This window comes from Crassostrea angulata, chromosome 1 (assembly GCF_025612915.1).
Source record: "Crassostrea angulata isolate pt1a10 chromosome 1, ASM2561291v2, whole genome shotgun sequence".
Lineage (NCBI taxonomy): Eukaryota > Metazoa > Mollusca > Bivalvia > Ostreida > Ostreidae > Magallana > Magallana angulata.
In genome coordinates, this window is record NC_069111.1 from 49,350,501 (window position 1) to 49,371,879 (window position 21,379).

General features: G+C 30.6%; 2 long non-coding RNA genes across 2 annotated transcripts; both read right to left on the minus strand.

Annotated features, from left to right (window-relative positions):
- Window positions 1–9,544: 9,544 nt before the first annotated feature.
- On the minus strand, window positions 9,545–11,824 carry LOC128170166 (uncharacterized). The gene is made up of 3 exons (XR_008241698.1): window positions 11,687–11,824; window positions 11,429–11,536; window positions 9,545–9,720 (listed from the first exon to the last, which is right to left on the minus strand). It is a non-coding gene; the product is annotated as an uncharacterized LOC128170166 (long non-coding RNA).
- Window positions 11,825–17,592: 5,768 nt separating this feature from the next.
- Window positions 17,593–19,098, minus strand: LOC128165194 (uncharacterized). Its single transcript, XR_008241025.1, has 3 exons — window positions 19,000–19,098; window positions 18,394–18,513; window positions 17,593–17,849 (listed from the first exon to the last, which is right to left on the minus strand). It is a non-coding gene; the product is annotated as an uncharacterized LOC128165194 (long non-coding RNA).
- Window positions 19,099–21,379: the final 2,281 nt, after the last annotated feature.

The window sequence follows — 21,379 nt, forward strand, 5'->3', positions numbered from 1 at the left end:
TGAGGGGTCAGTGATTCTATTTTTGTTCCTTCTTTTTGTACAATAATTTTCTCTTTGTGAAACGTCAGCAACTGATGTAATTGAGGGGTCAGTGATTCTATTTTGTTTTCCTCCTTCCCCTTTCTTCTTTGTTCCCTTTTTGGTTAAATTTTCCTTTGCACTCTTGGAGTCTTGTATATACGTCACAAATTCTCTTTGAGTTTTACAACTTGCAAATCATCAATGTAGTTTCCTTTCCGCTTTTAGAAATGTTTTTGCCCTTCTTGATTATTCCTTGTTTACGTTAAGCGCCATTGTTTTTGTCAATGACATATTAAAATACGATAAACGTCTTTGCGTTACCATATTTAAACATCTTGAATATAAATATATTGAGCATTTTTTATTGTTTTATTGTATTAAATTGTCATATTTCACCGGATTATTCTGTGGTATTTATAGAACACTACTAATACAACGTTTGTGATGTTTTAGTCTTTTGGTTTGTCCCTTGAGTAACTTAATTTGTCCATGGTGTTACCATAGGTAAAATTCAACGACAAAAACAATGAGTGAAGTTTTTTTTAAGGAAACTTATTATTTCAAATAGTCAGAATAAATAGATTTTATAAATCACATTAATATCAAAAAGAATACATGATTTTTTTGTAAAACAGACATATTTCATCCTTTTAATGTCATTAGGGTTATCAAAATTGTCCATTGTGTTACTTTTATTGTTTATTTAATGAATTATTTATGTATTTGAAACATAGACATTACATGAAAATACTTACTTGATCCTCAATTTACCGCTAACTTATTTCGCAAACAGTTAATATATTTATTTTATTTTCAAATCGCAAATCTTAAAGTTTGTTTCAATATATGTCTATGGAGTTATTAATTCTCTCCCTTGCATAACCAACAGCTCTTACCTATAAGATTGTCAAACTTTTAAAAAAAAACATGTTGTTATCAATTTTGCATTTAAGAGCTACTAGTCAGTTTAAAGAATAAGGAAAATAAACCAGATCACTGAAAATTGTATTATTTTTTATAAATGTTTCTACACATTGTTCATGGGGTAATCAAATAAGTCTTTTGTGTTACTTTTCCTACAGTAACACAGTGGACAGTTACTCCAGGGAATTATTCAATAAATAGGAGGAATTATGAATAAAATGACTGTGTTGTGGATATATATTAAGCTCCCAGATGATCGATATTCTGCTACAAATTTGCTAAATGCAAAAAAACAACAACATTTTAATTAATAGTTACAGTAGCATTGTAACTCTCGGGACTACAAAATTAATTCCTATTGCAATCAAACTTTCTTTGAACTTCATATTGTGTCAGCGGTGTGAAACACGTGTTCAGTGTCTGTTTTTGTTTTGGCGGGGACAAGAACTAGAAAAGGAGACTTGAGCTGAAGAGTTCCACGATGAAAGACAACTGTTTCATATTACTTATATGTTTTGGTTACCCCAAGGACACGGCGAAAATAACACATATTTAATATTTAAAAAATCATAATTTAACTCTTTTTCATATACATTTTTTCATGGTTCTAGACAGTATTGAACACAAACAAAACATCAAATGTTATTTTGCACTGCCAATTATAGCTACTGCATCAATAATGACAGTTGAATGCGTACGTTTGGCGATTAACACGCAATTATCCTTCATTCAGTCATGTGGAACGTCTTATTTTCAGTATTTAAAACAATTTTTAATCACACTTTCAAGTCTTTTCTCATTTCTTGATTGTTGTTAAATACCCCAGTGAAAAAAGTACAATTTTTGTTGCAATATATATCAGAAATCCTGTGTAACTAAAATTTGGACAAATTTTGAAACGACTCGGCCAATCATCGCCAAATAAAACTTTAAATAAAATACTGAATAGTTAGTATTTCATTTGGCGATTCCACAAATTTATTTTGTTTTCTGTATTTTATCTTTGAAAATAATCGTTTGTCATAAATCCATCCCAAACAAAGTATTTCTTGTATTTAATCACACCAAATAAATAAGATTTGAGAGAAGAAGAGAGAGAGAGAGAGAGAGAGAGAGAGAGATCTATAAAATGTCATCTTTGATATTTATTGTCAATGACGTGTAACCATATACAACTAATTGTCACCTTTTTGAATTCTTGCTTTATAGCATAAAAATTTTATTTCCTTTTTTAATAAATTATGTCTTGTAAATACGATATCATGCATAATTTAACAGATTATAAAAATTGTGAAAAACAACACAAAAAACACACATTATTATTAACTGTAAATACCTATTTTTGATGAAATGTTTTTTTTTTAATTAAATGCAAATACATTTCAAATAAAGTTACTCAACGGCGTCAGCGAGTTTTTAGTTATTTTGTTTTTTTTTAAGTGCTTGCTGCCCTTCAAATCCTAAATGGGTCATCAAAAAGTGAATTCGAATTTAATTTGTACCTATAAATTTGTTTAAAATTACTTAAAAAACTTATTCAGGACTTGAATAAAAATTAAGAGTTCTCGATCCGATCAAAGTATTATTCATAAATGCAAATTAATCTTAGCTATTACAGATATTACTACAGTCTTTTCCTTCAGGTGCATGGCAGAGGCAAAATAATTTCCGAATTCCCCATTTGAATTTTTGGTGTTTTCGCCCGGGACAGGAGATGATTTTTTTCATGAGAGATATCTGACCATGCCAGTTTTGTAACTTTGCTAGGTCATTTGAAGTTTTGATGCGTGTTGTTTCCGGAGGGATGAAAAGGCCTGAGCTTGATTTTCAAGCACATGTGAACTAACTTCGACGTAAACAAAGTATCATGCCTTGCTGGATGCACGTGTGTTTTGCTACTACAGTAAAAAACGCTTATGGCGAAGATCAAGGGACATGCGATTTAGCTTTCAAATTGTTACAAGCGGAATGCGTTCTATACGTAAATTTTACAAAATGTTATAAATCACGAGTAATGAAAATCACTTTACTGTAATTAGCGTCAATTCATTATAAGCATGTTCGTTTTGCTATTAACGAGTTTTATTGTAGATTTTAAATGAAGTGTTCTGTAAAAAGATGTTAAGAGGATTTCCCACAAATGTTTGGTATCTTAAGTTGCGCAATTTTGGTAAGAATGCAAGTAAATTATAATTAACACTGTATTGACAGCTGCATTAAACGGATACTCGTGAAAACTCAGAGGTAGTATTGTCCAACCTTCTTAGACTAACAATAAAAATCATATATATGTGTGGCAATGGATTTACCAGCTACGAGTTTGGAGAGAAAAGGACCCAGCCAAATCTGTAAAAAGTAATTTATCGGTGCGACTTAGATTATGTCGTTGGAAGCACAAAAACGGAAGAAACAAGTTTCCAAAAAGGATTAAGCAAGCGCGAAAGAGAGACGGACCCCCTAACAATCAAAGAATAAAATCGGACAAAAATAAAGCTTGTGTGAGATATTTTTTTACAATCCAGAGATTGAATCTTCTTAAAACTACAAAAATAACAAAGAAGCTTTTTAATCATTCCTGCCATTGGAATTTTAAGGTTGTATGGGACAAGTTTAGGTTGTGACGTACTATTTATCAAAATAAAGAATAAAATCATGTGTAATTTTATGAATAGTATCTTTCCCAAATTTGTCACTAAATAGTATAGCATAGTACAGTGGGTAAGATGGTTTTTTTGCGAATTTGTTAGTCATGAGATTGAATCATACCAAAAATTAAAAATTTTCACCTTTCTAAACATTTTAAACGTATTTTTTTATTATACTGGATAAAAAATTCTGAACTGGAGGATTTTTTAAAATTATAATGTACATGTATTTAATCCACATTAATATCGACAGATGTCCCATACAACCTTAAACATATAATATTATTATACGTAAAGTAGAGGTGTCAACAGATATTCCATTATCTGTTAAACGAAGCAATGTTTAAATTTTCAAAAAGCAAAACACAAGAGTGAAGTCCAAAACATCTTGATTTGGAATAACGACACAGACCAAAGAGATATGTTAAGGTGTTTTCTCTACAATTTTTTAAAATCGTGGACCGTTTTGGCTTTTGAGACGATTTATGAAATAATTTCCCTTAAAAATTTAATTGCAACAGTGTTTGTTTCTTTTGATTTAATAATTTGTCATTCATGTTTTAATTTGTTTACTTAGTTAATTTGTTGATTCTTATATGTGTTGCCTTTATGATATGATATGCATTTTGTCTGAAAAATAAGTTCTTAGGATTCTTGACCCCATAGCAGATACCGTGGCGTTCTAAAATACTTTTAACTTCATGTAGTTAACCAACGCAATTATATTAAAAAGACATTGCAAAATCTATGTCAGAAACTGTCAAATAAGACCGTTTTGATAAAACATTAGCATTACGGGTGTGAAATAGGGATGTTCAATGCTAATTTGTGTAGACAACTGCAGGTAATGAAGATAAGTTAAACTTTTTGTGCATTTTAAAGTGTTTATATTGATCTACATAGACGAAACTATTCATCATGGAGAGCTTGCAAATGGTATACTATCTGCTTTGAACTAATTCAACAGGTACTATCAAAATGAAAAAAAAATCCAAAAATGGACCAACAAAAAAGAATTTTTTTACGCGCAATGATTTTCCATTTGAAATAGTTAAAGAAAAGGATTTCTTAAAATGTTTGATATACATTAATAATTCGTCTGTTAAGTTATCAGTGTAACAGTGCGAGAGTTATCTTTCGTGTGGTATTGTCACATCTTCATATATGTACAACCAAGTCAACGTCGCAATGTGTATTTCGCGGTAAAATTGTGGGAGCGTCATTTCAATAGCGTTTGTTCTCACTTTCTCTCAGCACGTCGATAGCCAAGCATTGGACATTTTTAATTCTATCTTAAAACCTTCTTCACTTCTCAAACTTTCTTTTTGATATACATACAAAATTTCGGTATTTTTTTAAATTTAGTATGGCGCTCTCAGATAACAAGGATTATTTTTATTTATAAATTATGTAATCAATCACATCATTGATTACATAAGTAGTGGGTATTATTTATTATCCAAGTTGTAAAATATTTATGACATATAAATTCAAATATTCATAATTTCATTATTGATTTTATTTTTAAAAATTATTGTCATTTTCTTGACAATATCCAAATTAAATTTATTTAAATAATATAGTCATACAAAAGGCAGATTGCAACATACCTGTTTGTTCTGTGATTTTTTACTTCATTAAGAGGGCTCAGGTGGTATTTATATCATAGGAATATCCTAGGAATAATACTATATGCAGAAATGGTCTATTTTGAACATTTTCAATAATGAATAAAGGCTTTCTATATTGGCATATCTCTGCCCTTGCCTGCAAGTTATTTTTCTATCAATATGTCTACCTGCAAGATAAATAAGTTGGCATGCAAAATAGTTATGTCACCATGCAACATAACTATGTTGACATGCAAGAAAATTGCAATCAAATAAGAACTATCGAAAATCTCACTTTTTATATTTATGTGTATACCTCGAATTTGCTAGTTATCTAAGTTCATTCAACGGTGTACGTGGATTTACCAAGGGTTTCACCCCATACACCCTGAGTCCCTTGCAAAACAATTCTGTTTTTCATGTCCAATGAAGGATGTATTACACAATCAATATATATTATACTATTTAGGCATGTAATGCATTGTGACGTCACGTCCTTTACCTCCATTAGCCAATCTTGTTTTACAAACTACAGAGGAAATAATATTATTTATACGTGTGCATAGAGTGTATATATTAATAAAACTCTCTATGTCTTTGCTTCTTCCAATCTTCGTAGACTTAAATTACTTTGAATTAGCAAGATACAAATAAAATTCAAAAGGTCAGAGATTTCCGTATTTTTGGGCATTCATCACTTCCCCAAACATTTCAACTGAAGTTGCTATATGTAATTTTATTATTACAAAATAAAAGGTTAAAGCAAACATTCTTATATTCAAAGCAAATTATTGCAGATATTAGTTTTACCTAATTGTTTCTTACAATGTACACTTTTATTTTGTTAACAGACTTTGGAAACCCTATTTCCTAGATAAAGTATTAAAATTGGTTTTATAAAAAGTTGACCTAATGTTAAACCATGAAGGATCAAGAAAATAAGAGACAATATGGAACCTCCTTCTCGGGTTTAGTAAAGAATAAATGTTTTAAACACCAAATTATATAAGTTTGCGTTGGACATGCAATCTGCATTTCTCAATAAAAACATCAAATTTAATCCTCTTTTATTTTTTCATCTTAATATTGCATACTTTGGTGCATAACACATTTTAGAAGCAATACTATTGCAGGTGTAGTAAGTAAGTGTTTTTTAAAATCATTTTGCATATTTTTTTTGTATAATCTCATGTATAGTTTTATTTAAAAAAAAATACAAGAGTTTAGGATAGAAATTTGCTGATACATCTTACCCGTTTTTATTTATCTATAATTATTTGGCTACTCTTACTTCTTAGTTAGCATCTGGTACCGCTTTATTATGTAATTAAAAACATTGATCGAGAATATAGATACACACACTTTTCCACTAAATTCGGTTTATGTATTCAGGGGTACCTGTATTTTTCTTATTAATCGGAACAATAGGAGTTATCTTTTTAAAAAGGATAAAATAGCAAGTATCTGTAATGAAATTGTGTGTTTTTTGTGATCGCTTCTCTTCGAAGTTCGTTTCTTACACGAAGGAAGTATGAATTTGATAAGCTGACATTACTATCAAACTGTACAGTTAGCTGATGGTTGGTGTTAGCATATTAATTTTGTTTAAGGTACCAATATTAACATTTGTCCAACGCGTGTCTAATGCAACCAATTCCTGTTGCTATATTCATAAAGGATATCGGAATTGAAGTATGCATAACAGGAAGCAGTCCTATGAAATAGACCTTTGTTTACGATATCTTTGAAAGCTCGGTGTTTATTATTGCCTAACAGATGGCATATGAATTGAAGAAAATGCAGATTAAGTATATTGCGACGGTCTAAGGATGCCCAAATTAAGACCAGGATCTATCATTTCTTCTTAATATACTATATTACTAATATATCTAAGTGTTTAAAATGGCGAAATAACAGAGATAAAAAAATGTGTATAGTTTATATTTGGTGCAATTGCTTTAATAATGAGTTCTGAATTTAATTTAAACATTTTGTCATGCTAATCCCCTTTTGTGCAAGATAAAAATGTTGAAAATTCTGTTTGAACCCACGTACATGTCAAGGTAAGCGAGCAATTTGTGACTAACTGTGGCCATCAGCTATATATTAAATACCGATTGATAAATAGATATAAACAGTCAGAGAGAGGCAGATTGGAAATAGGTTTTACCAATTACGGAACAAGAGTTGCCGAATAAAAACTTATTGTAAGAAATAATTTACAAATATTGTAATTATGTAAATGTAACAAACAAAAATTAATTATATATAGTAACATAACTTAAATAAAATCTTATTCTAGTGTTTCTTAAAATAGATAGATATCGCCATGTTCACTGACCCTTCATTGTCTTTATACTTAATCCGCCGGTTGCAGAAGTGCACTTATTGAGGGAGGTGCATGTGTTCAGTGAAAATATTTTTATGAAATGTTAAATTTCCTCTGCAGTGACCTTAAGCTACATTTTACAGAGTCCATAATTGGTTTTATGTAATTCCAGTTACTGATATATAATTTTGAGAATTCTATCTATGAAGAGAAAGAGAGAGAGAGACATTTACATGTACTTCATTCATGTGAAATTAAAACTATACTATCATTTTATATACACCTTAAATATTTACAACGTGTTCATATATCAAAGAGATTAGAACACATATGTTAAGCTTATGGTGGTCAGCAACGAGGAACTCCTTTAATAATAGATCATTAAATTGTTTCTCTCTTGTCTAGAATTCGTAGTGCAATGCCCGATTCGTTTTACGGCAAAAAGCTTCTGTTCGAACCCCCGTTTGAGCCTGCGTCCTTCGGTTTCCTCACCTTCCCCGGAAGGGAGTTACCAAAGACATCTCGGTCGTTGTGACTCCTAGTTGTTATTTGTGAACGAACTAATGGCATGATAAAGGAAAGAATTGTCCGATGGCTGCCGGTTTAAAAACCTGTGAAATTGTGAATCTTGCAGTCTTGACACAAGGCATAATAGTAACATCGGATGAAAGTTTATTTACGTTGTACCCAGAATAAATAGGAATGTTAAGTTATACCTATGTAACATTAAGATATATTGACGACAGTATTAACTTTTGGCCATTTGTAGTCTCTTTTTATATCCTTGAGAAGAAGAGCTCTATAAAAAGATATAGGAAAACGTCTAAAGTTTAAAGTCAACATGATCGGAATTTTTCTTAACTAAATGAAATTTTATTTTATACATATCTGATGGATGATTTTGTTGACCACCCAGCCTCCTTAAAAAAATTCAAACATAACTATTTCCTCAGTTTATTCGAATTTTCATCCAAATGAATCAACAATCGCCATTTTATTCTATTTCATTTTTTTTTTACTTTAACGTGAAATGACATTTAGCACCAGGACTTTATACCACCGTAAAGATATTTGCAGGGATATTGTTTTGAAGGTATTTGTACATTTAGATGATTTGTTTAAAAATGCTTCAAGGAATGTATTATCAATCTATAGTCAATTTTAGGGGGCTTTTTTGGTAAATCAATCATGTTAGAAAAAACCTACAATTTGTGATTTATTCACGTGTATTTCTGTAAATACCATACGTAAAAACTTAATTTTTTCATCCATTGCTCTTTGGGATGCTATGCCTGTACATCTTTTAAAAGCTCCTGTTTGAAATCGTTTACTCCAGGCCGACTGTATATATATTTATTCGTCTGCATTTGGTTAGAGCTGTTGCATAGTTCAATAGAATTACTTGATCAATGATAAATGATTCTCCATACATCATAACCCTTTAATGTTTGTGTAATGAGTGATATGACATACTCCACTAAATAAATACATTCGTAGAATCGTTAAGGTAGATAAGTTTATTTGATTTTTTAAATTAAGTCATTATGCAATCTGTCACTGTGAATAAAAAATAAAGTATGTAAACCTTTTTGTGAAAACGTTAGTAATGATATACTTATCTATATATGATTACAAATATCCCGATAACATCTTAAGATTTGATAGCAGGTATTGAAAAGATTCCAATTTTTTTTTTCATTTTTATAAAATCATTATCTAATGCCTTACACCATCACCTTTTTCTTTAGGCATTTAGTTTTAAAACATCTTAACTTCCAAATTCGTTTAAATTGTGGCAAGGTGTAGAAATTTGGTTCTTTTCATAATTCAGTTTATCAAAGTCAGTTTAGACGCTTACACATATATGTCAGCTAAAGGGACCATTTATATCACTGCCTGAATACAGTCTTGCCATTTGGAGAGTACTATTTGCAAGTCATTTATTTAATTCAGAACTGTGCTATCAGCAATGTAACTATTCAACAATTGTACAAAGAATACAAAACACGATTATCGAAAGTGATATCATTTTATTATTGTATGTCAAGTTTGATTACATTGTTTTAATGATTTGATAAAAGATCAAAAGGAGATGGGACTGAGTCAGCAGTCCAACCTGTTTGTTGTCATGTTTCAGATGTCTGGTTTTGTTCGACTTAGTATTGCCGATGGCCTCCTCCGTGTCCATAGTCTGTTAAATAAAACAGCAATTCTACGATAAATCATCTCTACGGTTTAACTTTAAATTCGCAAACATCAAACGTTGTGAAAAAATATCAATGATGTACAAAAGCTATTGATATCAATTTTAAATGTTTTCAGTTGCCGACTTCATTGACAAGTTATAGATATAGTCATAGTGCAATCCCCCTCGCAGAGTGGGCAAATGCTGAACAAACGTTAAGCAATTGCCTAACTAATGATAAGTGACTGCTGAACGAATGGTGAAAGAATGTATAAATGGTGAATGAGGGGTTACAGTTAACAGTGAACAGTAAGTAGAACTGAGCGAAAAAGGAGCACAAACGTAAAAAGGAATAATAAGCATATGACGCATGAAGTTTACTTTTGAAATGCATCGGGTGTTTTTTCGTATCGTACTGTACAATTTTCATGATTGAAAATAAAGGTATTGTAAAACTTATTGATACATGAAATCTGCACTGTCAAATAAACGCGTAATTGAAAAAGTTATAAGTATTTAAAAAAAAAATAAAACAGTCCTTATCAATTCTGACTCCTTTTTTAAAATTTCAGAAGAAATAATTTGATATTGCATTTACAATTAAGCATTGTAGCCTTTTACACGTGTTAGCACAGGATAATAAGATAGATTTAACGGAATTTTCAACCTAATTTTATTTAACCGATTGATTTATCAACAATAGATTAAAACAATTCGATTTAAAAAAAGTAAACAATATATATGAAATCTCAAACAAGGACAGTTGTTATAAATGCCAAAAATTGGTCTATAATTTTGATTAAGTGATGATATAGAAAAGGTCTTCTACCCTAATGTTGTGAATCCAAGTTACAGTTGCTATGTTAAACAATTGATATGTTGATGCCAAGTGTGAAAAAAGGACTATGTGCGGTATTATGCATTTTTTACTCCCAAAAATGAAAGTTTTATTACAAGCTTTAAAAATAAGATGAAAGATAGCTAAATCGTATTGAAATTAAGGGTGTAAAAGTTTATCACCAAAGTGACGTCATAATGTAGAAATGACGTTAGGAAGATTGCCTAATTTTGATAAATTGATGTTTTGTAGCAAAATGTGGGTGTTTTCCGATTGTTTTTTCGACTGGGAAACATCGAGCGCAGGCTTGCTCAAGTTTTTTTTTAACAAAACGTGTATAATTATCTGAAGAAAAACATATGTTAAAATCGTACTTGAGAAGACCTGCGCTCTATATTTCTGAATGCAAAATATAAAGCGAAAATGAGAATACTTTCGTTTGTTTGCACATTTGTGAGAATTAGGTCATTTGGAAGACGTCATAGATAAACATCGACTGCGCAATGACGACTAATATCAAGATTAAAGTGATAGGCGTCCACTGTACGATGACTTATGAAGATTTGATTTTTAAACGATACTATTTAAAAATTGGTTAACATTGGGGGCAGATATTTCACCAAACCGCACATAGTCCTTTGTCTTTTAATGACCTCAAATTCCCAAGCTCATCTCTGAACTTCGCGGTTCCGAATGACAATGAAAAATAATAACTTGAACAATAATGTACACTAACAATAATAATGTACCATGAGTTAACGCAAGGGGAGATAATGATATGAAACTGTGAACGATAAACGAACGGTATACATTTGCTGAACATAACACAAAAATGGAAAAGTGTAAGGATACAGGCATTGTTTAAAAAAAACTTACAGCTACAACAGTATCCATAATAGGTACAGTATTCAAAATAGCCACATTGAGGATATTGAACCCAGGGATTGCAACGCCGATAACTGCAATGGCTGCCACTCAAGTATGCTGAGGAAATATCAGAGTAAATCTATATTACCACAGCTCACTAAATAAGTTAACTAACCTAGTAGAGAGCCAATAATGAGAAAAGAGAGAGAGAGAAAGAAAGAGAGAGAGAGAAAGAAAGAGAGAGAGAGGAGTACGGAGAAAACTTACCCGAGGAGATAGCTACCAAGCAAGCAAGAAGAATCAAAGCAACGAGAACCTTTCCCATTTTGATTCGGCAGATGACGCTCGACTCAAGATGATGGTCTTTTATATACTGTCTACGAGCAATCATCCACCAATCGGTTGTCACCAGTAGTTTCCGTGTGGTCAAATATAACCAAATATTGGAACAAAGATGTTGTTTACGGACGAAATGAACCATGAAATTAATGAATACAAGACAAATAACAGAGACCTTGGCATTGTCATCTTTTATCATTTATTAAACTAAAAAGCAACAACAGATTTAAACAAATGGAAAACCCAATGCTTTGATGCATTATTAAATTGTTGTGAAGATGATGACAGATATCCAAAAAAGTTTATTTACTCTAGTTAGGCTGAATGTTTATAGATTTAATTTTTCATTAATATGACAAGCTATATTTAAAACAGAAATTTTTTGGAAGTATGTAACCACAAGTTAAAAAAAACCACGATCATTGCATGTCTTGATATTTATTTACCAACCATGTGAACAAAGTATGAGTGTAAAATTAAACGTAATCCAAAAAACGAAGAATTTTACTTTTTAAATGTAAACACCCTGGTGGTGTAATATTATGAAGTGTAAATTTCTTAAGGTTTTTTTAAATCGCAATTTAAATACAGCAAATAGAAAGACTTACATTGATTAACTTGGTGTCTTGTTTTTTTTTAGTTAAATATTTTTGAAAGCATTGTTTTGTTAAGTACATGTAGTTTGTTCTTTTCTAATTTACTATATAAAAATTCACAACGCTAAAATGTAAATGTTGAAACGTAAGCTGATCATTATACGAACTTAAAGTATGTAAGGTGAACTTCTAAACCTAATCTAAAATGTCTGGTTTTAAATCTTCCAATCCACCATCAATGTGGTATTTTCACAAAAAATGAAATACTTTGCTTTGTTTATTAGCTATCCTCTCTGTAAAGATGTATAATTCAAGCATAAAGTAGGCGGTTTCTGTAACATGGGGCTACAATTTTTTTGTACACTTGATTCTGAAAGTCGTCAACATCGTTGGTCACATCAAGTAATTGCAGCGTCCTTAAAAAACATTTTTTTTTTCATCCAATGGTTTTCTGCATGTGTCACACGCTGGAAAGAAAAACAATTTCCTTTTTAAATAAAGAAGCTAGTATGTTTGTGAGGTCTAAAAAACAATTAAAGGGTTTTACGATGAACTAAATTCAATTACTTATCTATTAGATAAATATTTTAACGATTTTTTTTATCACAATTACTATTAATTAAGGTCAACCTAATAGAACGAGCCTATTTTGTTAATTTTATACAATGAAAAGCGCATGGCTTAATTATTACTTTTTTTTTTAATGACATTTAAGTCTATTTACCGGTAGTTAAAATCACTTCTGATTTTCAACTTTGATTATTATTCATTAAATTTCGTACATCAAACCATCGTTTTCCTGTAGAGACAGGCAGATGGTATAACATTCCTTTGAATGAGAGGTTATGTCTTTTGTGTAATAAAGGTCTCATTGGTGATGAATTTCATTATATTTTAGAATGTACGGCACTAGAAGAAATAAGGAATAAATACCTAAACACAAAATATTGGAAAAGACCAAATCTTTTTAAGTTTTCTGAACTCATGACTAATTGCAATTGTAAATCGCTAAGAAAATTGTGTGTATTTTTTTCAAATATTTTTGATGCTGTCTGCTCCTCTTTGTTGTATTCCTATTATGATCCTTTATACCAAAATCTTACATAAGTAGTGATTCTATAGTATGTCCTTTTTTATTTATATTTTTCCCTGTATGAAAATGTACCTGTTTGTATGTACCTCTGACGATTTGTATTTGTGTGTATTATATATATGTTCCTCTTGTACCAAATTATTTGGTTTGAGCGAATAAATTGAACTTGATCTTGAACTTGATTATATGAACCTCAGTGTTATTGTTATGATGCTTAGATAGAAATAAATGTACTGTATTAAAGAGGGTGTAGGAGTTAGGTTATGTTACGTCAAGAAAGGTTGGTTAATAATACAGTTATAGCGCATGAATAGTTAAAATAAGATAGGAATGTGCAGGTTTTTATTTTTTTAAACTTGACAATATATATAGAAGGTGGGTTGTAGTAGTGATGTATAGATGATATGTTCAAACTCATTAAAGATGTTCCATACAAGATCCAGAGTAAGAAAACCATTACACAAAGCTAATGCAATTTTTACAAACAAACAAATTAATGAAATTCACACTTTAAGTGTTACTTATATTTCTCTTAACACTGTAGAAAGTTTCTGTAAATATACAAAATAATTAGCTTTTACTTTGAAATTTATAACCGAGCAGTTATGCAGATTACTGGCCCTGATACTTTTTTTTTTGGTTTAAATTTTTTTGGTAACAGTTTTATCTCATAAATATGAAAATTTGACACTAAAGATCAGTTTTCAATGTCATCATTCTCGTAAAAGTTGTAAAATTATTACGTAAGTCTTTTTTCAAATGTCAAATGAATGTTCTTTATTAAATATGATTTGATAGGCCCATGTGACAGACTCTAATTTTCTCTGCAACAAAATATGATAGCCAAAGGTTGCAGGTTTCAACCGTGTGTTTATTCTGCAGAATTTTGCAAAATTATTAATCCTCATTTACAGTTCTAGAAATTAACAAGACACCTAGATTCAGCCTTTCTGTGAGTTATCTTGAACCCCTCGACGAATCCCGCTTCATTTGATAAGATTACTTATTCTTTGATTGTATTTAAAACTTCCAAATTCTTTATTTTTGTTGGTAAGCTCAATTTTTTCATGTATATTTTGCTTCTACATACCATTAATCAGGGGTGCTAATCTACGTCATCACCGGGATGACAGAAACACACTTAGTCGGCCATTTTCTCTCGGTTCGAGGAATGGGTAAGGTTGTTTTGTACCCAGTCACTAAATACTTTTTAAATACACCACTCTTACGGAATTACATTAGACCCACACTTTTATACTAAAACTGTATATTTTTCAAAATATGTCAATCCTAAAAACATCTCGCATTTATTCAAATGTATGCAGGGGGAACGTTAACACACTTGCACTATTGTACATACAATTCATGCATTACATGCACATTTTATATAATATTAACCAAATTTTTAACAAAACTTTTTAATATCGGTCTTCTTGCAACAAATGAATTCATTATGTCAATTTCGATCGATAGTTAGATATATTGTTGACATGATTTTCTGCTATTTCTCATAAATTGATAACGTATACGCATCCTTTTTTTCAGTGATAACGTTCACACTCTACTGATAATAACGAGTTATGTTTTTTATTAATCTTATAATTGTATACTTTGTATTTATGGTGAAAAAGGTTAAATTTAAAAGTCAATTGTGGCTGCTGCAAAAATAAAATCTATTGAATATATTGTAGAAAATATACTTGTGTGTACTAGTGAATCACCACACAAAAAACAACAATCTGATACTGCGACAAAAGATAGTAGGGACCCTTCTAGGTCGCCTCCATTTGAAGTATTCAAGCAGCGTTTGACACCATCAAAATCTCTATTTATCAGAAGACAGAAGAGGAGTTGAATATATCAGAATTCCGTCGATGTCATTTAAAATGATAGAACAATATTTTGAACAAGAATATCCAAGGTCCCCTGATAAAGTTTTGAAGTCAAAATAACAAATTTGAGAATCAAAACATGCGAGAAATAAGTATGAGGAGAAAAAAACGCAAGGGGCCTTATTATCGATTAATTTAATATCAAATGAGTAATATAATAAACAACTTTGGTATATAGCTTCCTGGTCTAACAAATTATGAATTCAGTTTTTCTTACAGATTTGTGGAAGTAGAGAAGAAGAGTTTTGAAAGTAAATTAGTTTTCTTAAAAAGAACACATAACAATTCAATATTGCCAAGTGACAATTTACCATGTGGTTTTCAAGATGAGGTTAAAATTGTCAATGGGTGACAAACAGCAATTACCGTAAATAAAAATGCATATTCAAAATATGGTCATAACCCCCCCCCCCCCCCTTCCCTTCCCTCACGCCTCATCTTCTACCATATGGCCTGGGAATCTTACTATCTAACATCAAGATATTATGAACATGACAACAATTTATGATAGTAAAGAAGACAATATAAAATCATTTTAATTTCATTATGTGGCCACCTTGACCACGACCTAGGATCTGAACCCCTGACCCATGAACCATGCATTTCCCAATTTTAATGAAGGGTTTCACCGACATGATGAACATGCATTTAGTTTTCTCTAATATATATGAAAGCAAAGAAGAAGATTTTTTTTTAGATTTTATATGATTTTAATATATGGCCATATTGGTCCCATCCTAGGGAAGTAACCCCTGTCCCAGGGGTCAAGAATTTCACTTTTGGTCAAGGGCTCCATGGAAACAATAATTATACAGTTCGTTCTTTCCCACAAGTGTGAAGATAGAGAAGGAAAGTTTTGAAAATTTGTGGTATTTTTGTATAGTTGTTCCCGCCTATGGACCCACGCAAGAGGAATATCGGTGAAGGTAGTAAACCATGATTTTCACAATTAAAATTTCTTTCACGATAGAGATGCTTCAAACCAAAAATGATTCAATGTAACAATTGGCCTTGTAGTTTTTAAGAAGTTGAATATGTAAATCGTAATGCACAACAGACGACGAACACACAGTTGTATTCTTATTCGGTCTTTTGATACTTAATTTAACATGGAGATGACTAAGAAGGGGTCCAGTTTTACCCTTCGTTGCAAAAATCATAGCAGTGTTTTTGTGTGGTGATTCACTAGTACATACCGGTATATTCTTCTATTATATACATATTTATTATTTGATTTTTTTTTTTGAGAGAGAGAGGGCGATCTAGCCACAATCGACTTTTACGTTAATTATCTTCACCTATGAATACAAATGAGATAATTATATGATTAATAAAATAAAATAAAAAACCGTTATTATAAGAAAGTGTGACGATATAATTGAAAAAAGGATGTGTAGACGTTATCAAGGTGTTAAAAATAGCATTAAATAATGTCAACAATATCTAACTATAAATCAAAATTGACAAAATTTATTTATTTATTGCAAGAAGACCGATAATAAAAAGTTTGTTAAAATTTTGTTAGTATTTTGTAACAGTTGCATATAATGTGTAAATTGTATGTGTGTAAACGTTACCTCGGCATACATTTGAATTAATGCGAGGTATTTTCAAAAATTCAAAAAAGTTTTGAAAGATATATAGTTTTATATATATATATATATATATATATATATATATATATAAAGCACAAGGAAATTCACTTAAATTAGAGCTTCATCTCCGCCCCGGCCGTGGCTTGAACTCACAACATCTTACACCCACTCTCCTAGCACTGAGCGGCTACCGCGCTAACCACTCAGCCATCTAGGCAAGACAAAAAATCTTGCTTTCGATGACGAACGGAACCTAGCGCACTTGTCGCTCACTACACGGCCGTTTGAGATAAAGATGGAATACAGTTAAACGACATTGGAGAGGATTGGAACATTGCAGATTATATACATATAATAAGCACAACATTGCAATAACCTTCAAACTGCCATATACCTGCCAATATGCCCAATGTAAGAGAATTTCCTTGTGCTTTATATATATATATATATATATATATATATATATATATATATATATATATATATATATATATATATATATATATATATTATTATTATTAATATATATTATAAGTTATTATTGAATTATAGACACTCGATGGGTATCAATATCATTTGTTTACGCTCCATTTCTGTAAAAGCAGCATTTGGTTACACGAAAACACATAAATGAGTTGGAGTTTGTTTTATTTCAATCTATATTGATCATTCTTGATCAGGTCCCCTAATTTGATAAAATTGAGTGATAAAGATTTAAAAAAAAAGCATGAAAAAATGAGGAATTTAATCAAAAGATTCAGTTGCGTTTTACAGAGTATGAAATTTCGATGTTGATAATAGATGGAAATCATTCAAGATCAAAAGTTGTTTTATTGTATTTGTGTGCAGATATTTGGTATCCATATTATCCAAAATAACCATCATCGTGAGCATAACCACCGTGACCGCCATGATCTGAAACAAAAGGTAAAATAGCAATGTTTCGTGTAACGGTCAGACGCCACTTATCTCCCATTTACCCCAAAAAACATTCTCCGCCATTAGAAGGTTTCTACTACAGAATTTATTAATCATATCTCATTTATACGTTACTTTTCTATTTGGATTGATAGGTTTAATGGAAACATATACAATGATTTTTTAATCTAGGCTTTGCTGAAAGCAAAGATCTGGCTGAATTAATGCAAATTGCAAGTTATTCAATGAATAGTACAAGTGCAAAAATGAACAAAAACCGAACAGCGTCACAGTAGAAGCTTCCATTATACGAAGTAATGATAATGCACCCTAATTTTTTTTTTGCATAAACAGGTTTGGAAGCAAATATATAAGGAATACATTTTGATGGAATTTTATATAAAATGAAGAAAAGAATCGTGTTTATAAAAAAGTACAATTCTGTATAATTAAAAACAAATAAGCCTCTCATGTTTGTTTTCCTAATGCCAATGTTAATCAGATGTGAATCTGAATATATAAATAATGTAATAAAGCTTACTTCGACTACAGCAGTATCCATGACGGCCATATCTGAAGTCGCAATATTTTTCTCAGCCGCATGGCCTCCAGATGCTACATCTTTTCCAGTAGTAGCATTTTCCATAAGATGGAGTCCGAGCTATACAAATAATGATATATCAAGGTTGTTGGCTAAACATATACAAAATTGAGAATACAAACTATTCTCAAACACATTTGAACATTGAATATTGATTTGCATTGAGGGGCCAATGTGTAATTTTTCCTGAAATTTCTTAAAAACCTTATTGTTTAATAGATTTATATCTCAATTCAAACAATCCAAAGAAATGAAAGATAAAATAAAGATACATGTAAGCCGAGAATACCTTATTTTGTTTTAAATTGAATACTATTTTTTTAATAGTTTATGGGGACCTTTGATGTAGGTCTAATTGTAAAAAAATAACAATAATTCTGTTTTATATAAACAGTAGGATCGTTTATATGTTAAGTAGAAAACTGAAATTCAAAGCCTTGTGCAATGTATTTATACTTAATCTAAATCACGAAAAGTGTGTACAATTTAAAACCCTTAACGGTAAATTACACATTTAAGACGGCCATTCAAAATTGGAAAACTTACCTGATGTCATAGACACTAGACAGGCGATAAGAACTAAGGCAAGAATAGCATTCTTCATTTTGATTCTGTTTAACACAGAAACCCAATGTAAGGTTCTCTATTTATTTTTTTATTATATATACTCTCCACTGAAATTGCCTCTACCAATAAGCATAGACAAATTACTCTGCGTAAGCAAAATATAAATAGTTTTCTGATATTTTCCGGGATTTTTTGACATTCATAACTTTTCTAAACATTTTTGACAGTGGAGGGATTTCCAGGTATTGAATTTCTATATGTGTCAATTTTGCTATGAAAAAAATAGACATTTATAGCGAAGATGAATAAATGGAATACGTGAATATTAAAGCTGATTCTAAAATTAATCTAAAATTTTGGTAAACTGATTTACAATCTGTTAAAATTGAATTAATTAAAAACAAAGATCATTTTTTAAAACCATTTATTCTTTGAAGTCTCGTTATGCAAAACATTATATCTAATATTGTGGCTCTCCCTTATTTTGTGAGGATATAACACAACACAATACTGTACTGCTATTCTTCTACAAAGTTAAAACTCTTTATCTTTACTATAGCATAATCATAATGTTCTTTTTTTCATTTCTCTTTTTATCGTGACATTTTGATATAAAAACGAGATTTTACAAAAGCTGAACGTAAAGTTATGAAGAAAATAAATTGAAGGCGTCATACGCTGAGCTGAAGGAATCATAAAGAAATAAGCATTACATGATATCTTTTAAAAAAGAAAAGAGTATGAACTATGAGTTAAATATATCTGAAAGTTTTTTTTGCATTATTCGTGTGGTAGAGTCTTTGAACATCCCTCATATAGTAATTCACACGTTCACTTCGTTCAGGATTTACTGTTTTGCGCACTCAATTTGCTGATTATACCTGAGTGTAAAAGCTGGAAAAAAAATTTCTCTGATGCTTCTTTTCTAAAGTACGTACATCCAGTCTTCTTCAACGTCAAACTTTTTTGTATTGGTTACTTAAACTTCTGCAAGATATTTTTATATATTTTATGTATATATATATAATATATAACACGTATCAATACTACTAATCTTGAAATAATAGACTCGAATTTTTGGGCTTTAATACCGATAAATCGGAAGACTACTGTCTTTTGCTTTATATATTTTAAACATCATTAGTACTTGAAGATTACCAATTTGTTTTTATTTATTCTCAATCAAGCTTCGTTAATTAATAATCAACGAAAATTCCTAAAAAAAAAATTCCGGAAATCGTCTGAATTTTTTGGATTTTACAATTTTGCGAATCATATTCACGCTAAATCAGGAGAGGCTCTTTATTTTATGTTTCCACAATATCATATTTGCATGGATAAACTTGGAAACGATAAAACAAATGGTAATTTTCATTGGAATTTTTTTCTGTTCGTCAAAGAAAATACGGGAGATAACTCTAACACAGTGCATTTACTATTAAAACAATCCCGAATGTCAACATGGTGTGTAAATAAAAACGTTGTTGAAATATGTTGAATTCTGCAATTATAGAATAAAACTTTTCGAAGAAAGGTATTTACAGCTTCAAAATGGTCTGTTATGAACTATTTGACTGTTGTTTTCAATGCAACTTTAATTGTTATCCAAAATCGTTTTGGAGCGATTCTGCAATTCTCTGCTACATTACGGGTATATGGGAGGCATTTTAACTGTGGTGAAGGCCTTTCCCGAGACACAGGTAGATTATTCCAACTCATCAGAGTGTAATGAAATAGCATTATTGTAGGCTTGAAGTTTGGTTATGCATGTATCAACAATATACGGTGTTTCGATGTATCTATTTTGTAAATGCCCGATATCATAAAATTATGCAATGTCAACCCGTGCACGCACAGGTCAAAGTCTAGTATATATAATAACACGTAAGAAATCAATATAATTGTTAAGTTCAATATATATTAACAGCTTAATTTTTCCTTTAATTTCCAATTTTGTGTATGTTAAAAGGAAGTAACACTTTTTCTTATGTTTCCCAGAGCTACTTGTTTAAATGCTAATTTTTTTCTAACACCAATAATCAAATTAACATATGCTTCTTTTTTTAGTTCTTTAACACATTTGACAACAAATTCAAACCAGATTAACAAGTTTTTCTCCTATTGAGATTGTACTTTTTAACAATACTAGAATAAGTTATCGCAGATTTGATATCATGACCTCTCATTGTTGGTGTTCTTGCAATTTTTTGTGAGGGTTGAGTCGGGTTGAATGGAAATCTTATGCTTGATTTTGATATATTACAGTTGGTGTTGTATTATACTTGCTTATCTTGAACAATATAAGGATTATTACCAAAATGAACCTATTGGAACAATTCTACTTCAGCAACCCATTGTG